Source organism: Nothoprocta perdicaria, unplaced genomic scaffold, assembly GCF_003342845.1.
Source record: "Nothoprocta perdicaria isolate Ctin4 unplaced genomic scaffold, notPer1 scaffold_26, whole genome shotgun sequence".
NCBI lineage: Eukaryota > Metazoa > Chordata > Aves > Tinamiformes > Tinamidae > Nothoprocta > Nothoprocta perdicaria.
In genome coordinates this window covers 158,455-172,577 of record NW_020455488.1, presented here as the reverse complement: position 1 = coordinate 172,577, position 14,123 = coordinate 158,455, and the positions used below count along the sequence as shown (strand labels likewise).

The 14,123-nt window shown below is 47.4% G+C and overlaps 1 protein-coding gene across 2 annotated transcripts in view; it reads right to left on the bottom strand.

The window, feature by feature from the left end:
• Positions 1–13,501, bottom strand: part of SV2B (synaptic vesicle glycoprotein 2B) — a 57,143-nt gene extending 43,642 nt beyond the window's left edge. The window contains exon 1 of one of the 2 annotated variants that reach the window (XM_026040504.1): positions 13,465–13,501. The gene's annotated coding sequence lies outside the window, so the exon portion shown is untranslated. Of the gene's footprint in view, positions 1–9,024; positions 9,065–13,464 lie in introns of those variants that run through there. The other variant, XM_026040503.1, reaches the window with a different exon arrangement.
• Between the last annotated feature and the right edge of the window lie 622 nt (positions 13,502–14,123).

Below are 14,123 nucleotides of genomic sequence, written 5' to 3'. Positions count from 1 at the left end.
CGATAACTGACTCCATCTTCAAGCAAGAAATATCTCACACCGGGATGCAGAAAGGGCTTGTTCAGTAAAAACTGATAGGCATCCTTGACTCAGCGAATGTCAGATAAGAAAATTCTACTCTGAGGAATTTATGAAGTGCCAAAGGCTGCCCAGTAACTGAATAAGCAGAAGCCCACTGGACTGTCACATGCTGGTGCAAAACAAAGCAATCCCCTTTTACATCCTCACTTCCTTTCCACTCCACTTTTGTTCCCTCCACTCATTCCCAACATCCTTCAGAAAGAGCAGATGATGAAAGCAGATGCTACATGGACACTATACCCAGATCCAAATCATTTACAGCCTTCATAATACTCCCAGAACACCTGTCTACCTGGAACAGCCAGGAAACAAGTCACTGATGCACAGACCTTACTATGGAGACAAGGCAATGGCTAAATGTCTGCTCTTGTAATGAGCATTAGTCAACAACTCCTCTCCAGCTGAAGGCAAAAGCACCCTTGCTTGCATGCTGTGAGTTCTTGGAAGCCTCAATGTTTGCTACGTTTGCAATGTTTGCAAGCTGCAATGTTTGTTCTCCAGGTTGCTACCTGGAGAATTACTGGAAGGCCTCATGCATCCCCTCTGACCTTTRCAAATGAGCAGAATCCTGAGAGATCTCTGCCTTTATGTGCTTTAAATAGCCATGGCCGAGCAGAGCATGGCCAATCTGCTTCTCCAGCCACATTTAATCAATTATTCCTACAGACCTTTCAGTGGCCTCTCKGCATGATGCTTGTTCTGATCTCCCTCTTGGAGCAGGCAAGATTCCCCCTCCTGGTAGGGAGATGAAGTCAGAATGACCATCTCCAGCCAGCACGCGGTGGTCCAAGTGTGAGCAAACGGGGCCAGATGGATGCAAAATAAAGCCCTSTAGGAAGGCTCCTCACTGAAACCTTCCCCAGTCACGCAATGGAAACAGCCATGGTATTTTCTGCTCAAATATTCATTTTGAAACAGACCTTGAAATGGATTTTTTTTCCCCCCTAATTGAGGGAGCAAAATTTACCCAAACTATCCCAGCTCCGGGCTGCATCCAYGGTCAAATTAGTAACACCTTTTTCCCAGCATCCTCAGTCCTACTACTAATTAACTCAGCAGCAGCCACCAAAGTTAATTACAGAGCAGCTCTGTTATCCCCTCTAACACCACGAGGCAGAAATCCAGCTGCTAGTGCCCACTCCTGCTCCCAAGTGTAAAGGCAGGAGTGAGGAACTGCTCTTTTTGCTGCTGCTCCAAGRGCTCTGCAGCACCCACCAGCTCCAGGGGACATCCCTCCCTGGGACATCCCTCCCGTGCACATTAAACTGAAMAAAAGGAGGAATGAAAGCAAAAAAAAAGTAGCTAAGCACCTTGACAAGAGCAAGAAAAAAGGCTGTCTTATTCATATGCAACAGCAAGTTAGAGAGAAATGGAGGTCTCCCCTGGAGTTAAGAGCTCCTTTGGGGGAAAACTTTAGGATTTGCTCAGCTTCTGCCCTAAGCTGCTATTCTACACATCCCAAAGCAGCAAAAGATGAAAATCCTCTCCGCTAGTCATGAGTAAGGAAGATACAGAGGAGATTTGACCCCTGTGAAACACCTACACAAGCTGAACAGAGCAGTAGAAGAGAGGATAGGGGTAAAAATGCTGCTTAAACTGCTGCTACTTGAACTATTGATCCAAGCATCTTGTTGCAACTTCAGGGGAATTGTGAACCCAACATGGYTTCCACTCATACATAACAGATTTAATAGTCTGTTTTTCTTTCTCACATCACATACATCTGCAAAGCTGCATCTCAGATATTATGAACCTGCCAAAATCATAGTATTAGATAGAACATATAAAAAAATCAGTTAATTAACTAATTCCCTTAGGAATGGAAAACCTACTGTCAGGTCATTATCAGGTCCTGCTGTTGACAGTACACTATTAAGAGCTGGAGATTCTGGATCATTTTTAATCAAATGGTTTATCAAAATCTAACAGGAATAAAAATCTGTTTCAGGATTTTGATTTTTAAATGTCAAAGAAAATATTTTGGTTTGGAAGTCTTCTAACTGGAATATTTCCCCGTGCAAAGACAACAACTTTTTCATAAAAAAATAGAAAAAAGTAATTGAAGCTGAAGAGCTACATTAAGCAGTCTGAAAGAAGAAAAAAGGATGACAAAATCATATCAGATGACTTTCATCATGAACATACATCACATTCTAATAACATCAGCCTGGATTTTTAATTTGGTTTTAAATATGTTATGGATCAGAGCCTCGGGGCTGCAGACTAATCCCGATTTGACCGGCTGAGAGTCTATCCATCAACCCTGTTGTGACTACATTCTTCTAATCAAGTCCGATTACCGATGAACATGCAACGCCATTAAAAAACACTTAGGAATTGATTGATAGCTAGTACAAGCTGAGCTGGTTAATGTCATTTTTGAAATTGGGTTTCAGGATTTTCTAACTGGCTCTGAAGAATAATGAAAATGTGTAGAGAACAGCAAACTCTGCTGAGGAGTTACCACCTGAATTTGAACAAGAATGATAGATATGGTCCCTTATTTCTGCATACTCTCTTGCTGGGCTGGGTGAACATTACAGTAAATATTCTTTATCAGCACTTGGGCTGTGAGTAATTAAAGCTTTGCTTTTATATTTACTCACAGGCATTACCACAGGATGCATCAGCCCTTAGAAGCATTATGTTAATATAGCAGATCTGATTGAATTTACAGATGGAAGAAACAAGAAAACAATTCCCAATGCCAATTGTCTATTAAAAACAACACAGTCCAGTGAAAGAACATCCATTCAGGCCAAATTGCCCTTGCAGGATCTATGGAAACACTACCCCTGGGAATTTTTTTCTCCCCTAACAGAGCTGTCTGCCTTATACCTAACCCAGTAGGACCAGTAGCTTAAGGTGTACCATGCAAGTCAATGGCCTTTCCCTGCAACTGGATGTCCTGTCTTCTACCAGCTGCGYTGTCCGATTCTTTGATTCCAGACTATCCAGAATCTCAACAGAATACATTAAAATCAGGCAGACAGCTATTCACTGGATATTTTTATCCAGAAGCAAGATCAGAGGGATTTTTTCCAAAGTTTTCCTTTGTTCACAGGGCAGATTTGAACACCTATTTTGGAGACAGACAACAAAAGGAACCTTATTTTTTCAGTCAAATGTAGCTTCTTTGATTTCTCAAGGTGCTTGAAAGCTCGGGAGGTTCCAGGCCACTACTGACAAGCTGGGAAAAGCCCACGGCATCCTCTGCATCCTCCCCAAGGGTGCATGTGCAATGTTAGGCCTGGTAGGACAGCAGAAGTGAAGGTCAGTTTTTCTCTCTCCACCTGAGAGCAACCAACTCTTTTTCACTAAAACTTGGATACCCTGCTTGTTGGTAAAGGACTTCTTCCCCACCCATGGTTGGGGCACTCATTTCCACTGCTTCATCTCTTCAAGGTCTACGATGCCCAACTCTCTATAGAGCCCCTTTCACCTCTCCCTTCCTCCTCTTCTGGCCACTGCCCTAATCCCAGCTCGCCTCCTGCATCCACCTAATCCTATAACCCACAGCAAATCCCTCCTCCCTCCCTTCTGTGCCCACGTCTCCATCCTCTCCCTCAGCTGCTGCGTGGGAGGCAGATCCGGCCGGCAGGTCCTGGCCTTAGGCTCTGGCTCCCACCACAACCCACCTTCAAGTGCYACTGATAGCTCGGTGTGACCCTCATCACAACACTCAGAGCTCCCCAACATCTCAGCTCTGCATAGGGAAAAATATAACCTCATCCCACATCCTAATGGGACCTTCACGTTAAAATCCACCAAGCTATTCCTGGCCTGCGTACGGTCAGCCCTGGTCAGGCGGGAACAAGCCGCACCAACACAAACTTGTCCTCACGTAACTTCAWTTTCATCCAGACAGAAGCTTTCAAGCAACGACAACCAAAGCCCTCTCAATACTTAATCAGCTGCAAGGCCTGGGAGCACCAGCAGCTGCCTCGCACGCAGCAGGCGAGGGGGAGCATGCACAGCCTCCCCGCGAGCCTCCCCCTTGCAGGGAGTCTTGCAGATCCTGCAGGATTTTAATGCCCCTAATTTTTCATTCCTCTCTTCTGGCTGCCTCCCAGGTTCAAATCAGACTTACTTTCTTGCTGTCAACTGGAAAACTCAGCACCCTGTGATGGTAAGTCAGCAGGACCTGGGCTCTCCCCTACCTCTTTCTGGTCTTAAGGCAGCCAAGATGTCAATCTCCAAGCCAGGCAGTCACTCAGCTTCAAAGAACAAGGGTTGTACAGCAAGTCAAGAGTTTTCCTAATTTTTCCCTATTCCCTCAGACCTGGTCTGCATGTACCAGAGCAGTTAAAAGGGTTAAGGGAGAGTCCTCTCCTTTCCTTCCCACTGGGAGCACTGGGCCAGTGGCACCCACTCACTTTCACACCAGCCCCTGTGGCAGCAAAAGCAGCATCCAGAACGCTGCAGTGTCTGAGCTCTGGGGAACAAATGATCATATCTCGCTGGCCTCATAAAATAGATACCAAAACTAAACCTCCTTATCTGAAAGGAGAACACACACCAAAAGCAAATTCAGTTAACAACAAATAGTAAATACGAGTTTCATTGCAATTACTCTGCTCCCATTTGCTGCTTGCAAGCTCTGCAAACACAGAAGGCATGTCCTGGGCTTCCCGGGACGAGGAGACGTCAGAGTCTTCCTACAGTCACCAGGACAGCTAATTAATGGCAGAAGCAATGGGATGATGTTATACACCCCCGTCCCTCTGGAAATGGGCTCCATGATCTTCCCACACTGGTCACAACCAGTTTTTGCTCACCAAAATGTTTGCAGGAGCCACGCAACCTTTGGGCCTCTGTGTCAAAGGGAAAGGATAGGCCCAGAGGAAACCACCAGCATTTCTCCACTTGGGTCTGCATATAAATCATTTAACTCCCCATCTAAAAATGTTCTTAATTAAAGAAGACTAGATCTCAAAAACAAGACAGTCTTGCTAAAATATATATGCAGAGCTGGCCTCATTCAGGCTATAAATGTATRTGGCATGTGATCCAGGAGGACAGAGGTTCCTGCCCCCAAAGGGGCTGATCTCTCTAGCTCCCACTTGGAATTTTGTAGGTCAAATTCTGTATTTGAGTGAAATTCAGTGAAAGGAATTGTGAATAGATTTCCTTACTCATATGAAAGCATTTGAAAATCAGCTCCTTGTTGTTACAGGCAGTAGGGGAAAAAATGCTTATATGTTTTTGGACCCCAGCTCTTAGTGCAAAGCAACCACAAAACCCAAGCTTCCATCTCTCTCTTCCTCTCTCCCAAATAGCAAGGCAGCGTGTCCTGTGCTTAGAGGCCCACTATATGGAGAACCCTATAGCCTTCCTAATAGTCCATATATCTGCTATTCTGGCATAAACCCAGAGGAATTTTGCTTATTTTGCTGTAATTACAGCCCTGGAAGTAAAATCAGGATCCACCCACATAAGGACAGCTTGTAAATCTAAGGGAGCTTTTACGCGTTAGTACAATGTCCAGTGCCACAGACGCACTGTGCCGAGCACAGTGGGAAAGGAAACATTTCTGCAGTATTTTCCCATTCTTGGCCCTCCCAGACCTCACCACTCTCCACTCATGACCATGGATGCACCCAGTTCGATCTTTCTCTAAATTCATACTCTGGAGCCGTGCTAACCCTTTAGGAAGGGTGCCCCAGCAAGGAYGGCAGCCACAAGGCAGAACATGGCTGGGTTTTTTTTTGTTTTGTTTTGGAAAGCCACCACTACTTTGTAGGGCTGCTCCATAAGTGGGGTCCTCCACCACCTACACGCATGTTTTGGTCTTGCAGCCCTATCAGGAGTATAGCAAGAGCTCCAGCCTCACCTAGGGGCCAGTTGTGAGGTCGGGAGGTTAGGAACCTGTAAGCTGCAATAATTAGAGCAGTTAAAGCTGGCAAATCTGCAGCAGTCTGACCACCTGTCCTCAAGGGCAAGAGATATCTCCTGCAGATGAGGCAGGGTTTGTTCTGCTCAATGGAGGGGTTGTGGCTGGAAGGACTGTGGTAGGAGCAGTCCTCAAGAGCTCCCTTTGGCAATCTKTGCCTTGACAGAAGACCTGCATTCACCTCTTACATTGCAGAGCAGGAGATTCGTTCCCGGCAAGAGGAGGGATGTAAAACACACACATCACACAGAGGAGCAGACTGCCTTCCTTAGCACTTTCCTCACAGTCAACAGCTCCTGCAGGGTTTCTCCTCACCCTCTCATATTTTGCAAAGCAAACAAACACCCTTGAGATCATCTTCAGGCCAGGCTCAGGCCTGAAAAAGTCTGTGGTGCAATGGTGCCCAGGGCCCTCCTAGGAAATGCCATGGCTTCCTTCTCCCCAAGATCACCCACTCGTGATCTCATCTGCTGTTGGCTCAGGAGGAACGGAGGCGAGKGAAGCAGCTGTTGCACCCTCAGCATGGTGGGAACGAAAGCTTGAAGGAATCCATCCATCACCAGTCAAAAGCAGATGAATTCCAGCCTCCTCCAGGCCCATCTCCCACAAGAGCTGCCATGAATCAGAGCAAAACACCGAGTTTGACTGGAAACACTGATTCATCAGGAAGCAGCTGCTGCACATGGTCTTCTCTTCCATGACAGATTCTTCCCTCTCTCCCCAATCCAGCCTCCCTAATACATCCCCATCAAGGGAAGCCATAAGGCTACCTTGGGTTCCCCCCTCCCTTCCTCTGCTTCTGACACCAGTATGTTTCTACTGACATAAACACGATCACAAAATCGTGACTGCACTGGAAGAACAAACAGGCTGAACAGATGGGTTGTGCGGGAGGAAGTCCTCATTTAAAACGCAAATAGCTGGTGATAATTTAGCAGATGTGGCAAGAAAAATCTGGAGAGTCAAGAACAAGGTGATGGGACTCCAGTTTCAATCACATAATGGAGATGTTTTTCTGGTTGGGAAAGTTTTCACTTTCCATTTCTTTGATTACCTTGATAGCTCACCTTGAAGAGATGATGACACTGACACTTAAGTGTCTTCACAGAAGTGGTCTAGAGTATTCTTCATTTAGGACCTCATACAAGTCCCTGCACTTAACATACACATTTTTCACAAGGAAAATCTGTCCTTTATATCCCAAATGTCCACTGGGTTTTGTAGTGCATTCACTTCTGTTTCCATCCAAAGACTTTAGGATCCATCATTCACTTCCCTAATATTAAATCAGCACTTCTCAAGAAATATCTTGGGGATGCTATACATTTAGCACACCATAATGGACATTTGGCCCATATAACTTCACTTTGGCAGTTGCACCAAACTTTCTGGAGAAAGGAACAATGATTTTCTCTTTGCAAATATCGCAAAATCATTAATTACACTAATGGAAACTAACCTTTCTATACAACACTGCAGCAGAGACTTGGATAACAAGTTACCTCAGCCAACATAGCAAAGATACTCTGGCATAAACATACCTTCAAGTTTTAGAACATAATTCATCAAGCAAAGCAATGTATAGAAATCTCTGGAGTGCAAAAGTGTTTTTCCAGAAAACACAGGRAGGATTTTAAACCACTGGAAGCAAAACCTATGACGTGGTTGTCCTCTCTCAGGTTCTCCCCCAGATGCAGCTATCAACCCCACAGAAGACAAAAAAAAATCAGGCGTTCCTGCACTTCTCTTCCTTGCATATTGTGATTTTGGATTTAGGGTAACCGAGACACACACAAAAAGCCCCTTCCACTCTCCTGTATTCACTTCACTTACTGCTCACAAGATGCAAGTTACATACAAAAGATTGCCACCCTGAAACACATGTGAAAATCCAAGCCCAGACTGTAGCAACTGGAGGTTACTCCTCATGTACTTCAGAAAATTAGCATTTTTGTAAACAAATCACCTCTACAATCTTTTCCAGGATTAGTTTTTAATTCTGCCCATCCAGAAGCCAGAAAATTTTTTAGCGTCAAACTGAGTGTTCACAAAAGCTTTCTTACTAAATAATCTTAGGAACTACTGGACCAAAGCACTGCTTTTGGGGTGGATTAGAGGTGTGCCAAGAAGGCCACAGTTTTATAGCTATCAGCAAAGTCTTCCATTGATCTCTGTCACCAGAGGCACATTCTATACAGACCTTTGCAAATTCAATGCAGCCAGGTTGCTAAGGCAGCTTTTAGGTTTAATATTGCTGTTTAAACAAGGGGCCCTGAACTCATCCCTGGAGTAACTGCTTTGTCATCGCTGAGAAGAGAAGCAGGGCAGCTTTAGTCTGTTTCACAAGTCCAATGTGCTGAACTATTTCACAAGCCTTACATGCAGGAGAAATCTATCCCAGGACTAAGATAGCCCATGGTCCAAATATGTCTCCAGACCCACTCTCATCCTTCCACCTGTCTTTATCCACCCCTCTTTGTTTGAGCTGTTAGCAGTGCCCAGGGGACTATTTTCAGGGAATTATGCAGTTAGATTCCACAGTAGGGAATATTTATTGCCTSTAAAAGTTGAGAGGCTTTGTTCATCAATGGAGAGGCAAGAATCCATGGACACCACTGCAAAACTCCTGCAGAAAAGAGCATGGGCCAGAAACAGCAGCTTTCCTGCAGCTGCCAATCCAGGACCACCCCAGGGAGCRCCACCAATTTGGGCTGCACACTGTGAACGTACCCCAGGCCAGAAGAGAAACAGCATGAAATGAAACCTGCAGAGTGGGCAACGGGGCTGAGTTAAAGCTGCTCCTTTTGCCTAGTTCAGTCGTTGCCTGATCCTCTCTGCTCCCAGCCACTTGCTAATAGCCATTAAATCGCTTTGATGAGGACTGACTCCTTGAAAAGCTTCTACACAAATCAAAACCCACTTCATTGCTTCCCCCCTACCGTCTTTTTCGGCTCCCCTCCCATCACCTTTCACTCTGTTAAGCCCTGGGAGCTACTCTTACATCCYACCTGCCCACCCAGAATGGGACAAAAGAGAAAAGCATCTCTTACCAGAGCTAGGAAATATCGTATCCATCCACCAGTCACTTCCCCTCTTTGCAGCCCCTGGAGTGGCTCCTGGAAGGAAATTTCCCTCTCTGCTAGGACGTTGCACGCTGCAGATTAGAAGCAAGCGCTCCGCAAGCCGAGCAGCTCATCCTGCTGCGAGCGCACCCAGGTCCTGAGGCGCCAGCAGTGGAAAAGTCCACCCGGCGGCAGGAAAGACAGAGCCACCCCCTGTCACTGTCACCACACACGAGGAGCACGGGGCCGGCGGCTGCCCGCCAGAGCAGATGGAGGGGGCGGCTCAGGATGCTAACGTGACAGATGTGTTGGCTTGGAGYTGAACAGGAAATTGGGCACGTTCAGCACCGGGAGGAATGGCACTAACTCACACTAAGGGCAGTGACTTTCCATGGTCTTTGGTCCCTCTATTCTGGCTTTCTCTGTTGGTTTCTGGCTCAAAGCTCCCTCAGAAAAGCAAGGCAGGCTTTGCAGGGACTCTGCCTGTCTTGCCTGAGCAAAGCAGGTGTTGTCCTTCCTGACCATGAGAACACGTCCTGGGCATTTATTCCCTGCTCATCTAAGGGACTTCATCTAGAAGAGGGGGGGACGGGGGCGGGGGGGGGGGCACGGAAAAAGGAATGACAAACAGCTTTCAGTGTTTGAGGACCAGAAAACACAATAGGGTCCAAATCCCATTTGCGTGACAAAGGATAAGCAGCAGAGTAAGATGAACTGATTTAAATGCAGGTACCCCGATTTACACTTCACTCCTCCATGAGCAGACCCACTAATTTAGACAAGGATGGTGTGGAGGACACAAAATAGAAACCTGCCCTATGCACAGGCTGTCATCTCACTAGAGGAGAAAGTTTGATTTGGGGAGCAACCCAGTCTGCCCCCCACTCTTCYCATTGCCTTCCCCCTCCACACATCCATTGCCCTGCACTGCATATTGAAGTATTGACAGAGATTCATTTATGCTCCGAGCAGATGAAGCTGACTTGCATGCCCAGAATTGCACTTCTGGAGCCAGCCCAAACAGAAGCATCTTCTGAGATCAAGAAGCCTCCCTTCCAACCTGAGGAACCACTTGAAGTCTTGTGAGGATATTATGCTACAGAAAAACGCTGCTTTGGCTTTCCTGTCCCTCCTCCTACCTACTGCTGCACTCACTCCTCTCTCCAATTATTTATGAAGACCCATGTTCTCTCCTAATTGGAGCACCATAATGCTCCCTTCCACACTGCACGTCACACGTGTGTCACTGTGTCTGGGCCCCTGGCAGCCTCTCACAGCGCTTTGTGAGGCTGCCAGCAGCAAAGTGAGTCACCAGCAACCTGCCCCGCACCTCCTCCCTCGCTGCCACCTGCTGTGCCCCCGCCTGCTCCTCCAAGCCCTCTAATCCCCGGGATGGATAATTCAGGGAAAGAGGATTACCCCTTCTGAACAGCGCCCAGTCCTAAATATAGACCGGCCCTCCCTTTGTCTCACGCAGCACAGAGATGGATCCCCTGTGTTGCTTTTTTACCCCTTAAAGGTTAGTCCTGCTCTCTGAGCTGGGGGAARCCTGTTGGACCCCATGGATTTACAGTGCAAGGAACCTGGACCAGCAACGCAGTGGCAAGACTAGTTCTGCAAAAAACCAAAGAGATGGGGCAGACTTATCCCAGAAGTGCATTTTCTCCCTAGTAACTGCCAAGCTCTTTAGATAGGTCAGGAGAGACAGGGGTTTTTTTTTTTTGCTCATATGGTGCTTAGCGTCACAGTCCCTAACTGGGAGATATGGCAAAATGTAGTGGCARTGTCTCAGATGCTCACATCACCCTACTGCAGTCTGCTGTGATGGCCATAGTCACCCCAGCAGGCTCTGCACCTGATGCTGCAACCTGACCTCGCTGCTCTCCCAACAACAACCAGGCTCCAAGCTCTTCTCTACCACCCACAGGATGGACATTTGCCAGATTGTTAATGATATTTGCCAGATAGTTAATGAAAAGGGAAAGAAAGAGCTGGTGTGTTATCTTCCCTGCTAGATCCACACAGAAAGAGGGACAGAGGTACTCAAGTCCAACTGCTCAGTTGACCACCATGCAGAGCATGATTTTTTCCTATCATTTTGCAAAGTGCTTCTCATTCATGTTCCTGCTCTCCTCTTTCCCCTCAGTGGTTAAGGTTACAGACAAGCCCCWCAGGCTCCATTTTCCTACAGTGTCTTTATTTAGTTCTTATAGCTCCCTTATATATCTCTCTTATGGGACTTTTAGTCACTGTAACATTAAAGCGCTCATTAGCACAGGAGTAATTCCATAGTATTTTCAGAAGAGAATGCTTTTAGAGCTTGAGCTCATGAGCTGAAACAATTAATTTGGAGACCTGACAGTGCACAAAGCKGATTTTCTTTGGCTTCCCCAGCAGGGTTGTTGGCATCCCCGGGGTTTCACAGCAAGGCCAGCACTGCAGCTCTGCGCTGTGGGTATCGGGGCTGGCACTCAGCACAGGGGAGACTCGTGTTGCAGTGCAGCACACAGATCATGAGGGGCATTTCTGCCCATTTCATYCTCCCTGCTTCATTTCACCAAAAGCGATGCTCATCACTCAGAGGTTGTTATGGACAAGAAAGGAACACTTTGTCAGCGTGATGCCTTTTCGCCTGCAGATACAGACCAGATCAATTCTTGCTTTGAAATTAAACCCGTGTACCCTCCGTATCAAATATCAGGTCATCTGCTATTTCTCTCACCATGGGATTTTTCACATTACTTTTTTACAAGTCCATAACTGTACCTGTAAAAGTCGATGCTCAGGACCTGACAAGCAGCCCTTTTTAGAGAGTGTGTCCTCATACAGAAGGCTGCCTGGTTGCCTTTAGGGAAGCACCCCAGTGTGTCCTTACTGATGGGTGAATCACACCAGAACCTAGCACAAGAACACAAGTCTGTCTCCAACCCAGCTCCATGAAAAACCAGAATATAAAGGTTATTTATACCCATATCTCCATCATGCAGAGCCCTTTGGACTGAACAAGCTGGGTGGGAAGGCTGATGAGCACCATGTCTCCTGGCTACTCTCTCTGTTTTCAATGCTCTAGTAGAGCATCCCAAGCATTCACATTRTGTGTCCACACAGTCATGACAGGAAAACCAAAGGTGTCACTGCAGATCTGATCTGCAACCGCATTCATCTAATATCAGAGGGCACACTTTGCCCAGCATGGTCCAAAGAGGTGGAGAGACATCAGGATCTAACTAGGACCTCAAAAAAGGAGGACTCTGAAGAAGCTTTGAATGGCTTCCACCTCTCACAGTCCTTCCTCCAGACTATCCTATAGGACAGGACAATCTRTAAGGTGCCTTTCCAGAAGAGAAGCAGCCCTGTGGCTCCACGCTTTCACTCTCATGTGACCAGGGCAACATTATTCTATATGCAGTATGTGACCAAGCAAGCCAGAAAATTAACTATTTTGCTCCCTATTCCCCTGCATKATAACACAGGGGAGCCTGAGGAGTTGTGAAACAGCAGTTTTTGTGCCGTGTCAGGCCAACAGCTTACTCTCATCCTGCTGGTAATTTCTCCCTAAACTTTTCACAGCCACGAATGCTGCTAAGCTATAGTACTGCKCTTAAAAACTCCTGACCTAAAGCCAGCCTGATCCCCCTTAGCGCAGAGAACACCGCAGTCCTCCTCACCTGCACATTATAATCACTGGATTATTACAGTTTTTTCTTTCCCTGAAGCAAGGTCATCCATGGAAAGTAACCTCCTCATGGATCCAATTTCTATCTATGGTTTACAAAGGGATCTCAGCATAAGGGGTTATATTACTGCAATCTCATGCATGTAATGAAAATCTCTCAGATGCCAGTTGTCAGCTGATACACAAGCAGCACCCGGAGATGGGAGGGCCTGGATGTGCCATGGGGAATACAGGGGCACAGGAACTTTTCTCGGGAGCTTTAGGAGCTCCAAAAATCCACATCCCACTGCAGCCTCAGTTTGGGCAGCTTGGGTCACTCTTTATTGCACTTTACTCTGTGGGTTCATTTAATGCCCAGCCCTGCATGCAGAGCAGCCCCTGCGGGCACCTCATCGCCCCAGCTCACTGCAGCAGGACACACACCACRAGCCCCCTTTAAAATGCCCCAGGCCCCATTGCCCCATGCAGCAGCTCCTCACCCTAGCGAACGGATGCAGCAGGACAGCATCACCCCATTGTCCGCAACTGCTCCRACACCTCCAATCCCATTAAAATAACGGAGTCCCCGCAGCTCCCATCAATTCATCCTGCCGACAGGGAGCTCGCGCCCTCGGGCTCACTCATCAGCATCTTCCTCCTGTTTCATTCTTTGCAGAGAGAATTTCCCTGCCCCTCTGGCTCCCCAACCAGGCACCACAATCCCAGCGGCTCTCAGCATCCCAGCAATGGTCCCCAGCCCTTCCCGCTCCTACCTGGTGCCGGCTCCGCGCCGGGAGGCGCGACGCAGCGCGGGGAGGAAGGCTCTGCGCCGGGATCTCCTCTAGCAGTGATGCAGTCCTGCCAGGCGCTGCATCCTAATGCTGCAGCCGAGGGGATCCCGGCAGAGGCAGCGCCGGGCTGCGCAGCCCGCCCGCACCGCGGCCCCCCCGGGCTACGCAGCGCGCGGGGGCAGCCGCCACACACAGGGAGACGCCAAGTTGGTGCCACCAATCCAGTCCATTGCCAGGACATCACAGCCCTCTATCTGGAAATATTCCTCATCACAGTTTGTTTTTTTCTTTTTTTTTCCTCTCTTCTCCTCTTTTCACATAATATAAGCATGTTTCTAGCTGCAAGGAGAGGCAAATCAAAGCATGGCCAGCATTTTTCCCCATTCCTCATGTCTCCACTTTACACACTAAATGCCAGCTACATTCAAGACCTTTTCCCTGGGCTGGCTAGAAAGCAAAGCTGGGAAGGTGCTTTGGGTCTTTGGAAAGGTGTTGGGAATGCCACATTTCAGGGATATCCCTCTTTTGGATAACCCTGTTCTGCTGAAAGCCAGAGCAGCAGGGAAAATCCCAGTGTCCATGTACTGATGTGCTTACTTTGCTGCCAGGTGGTCAGGAGGCAAGTTCTTCAGTCTGGAGGA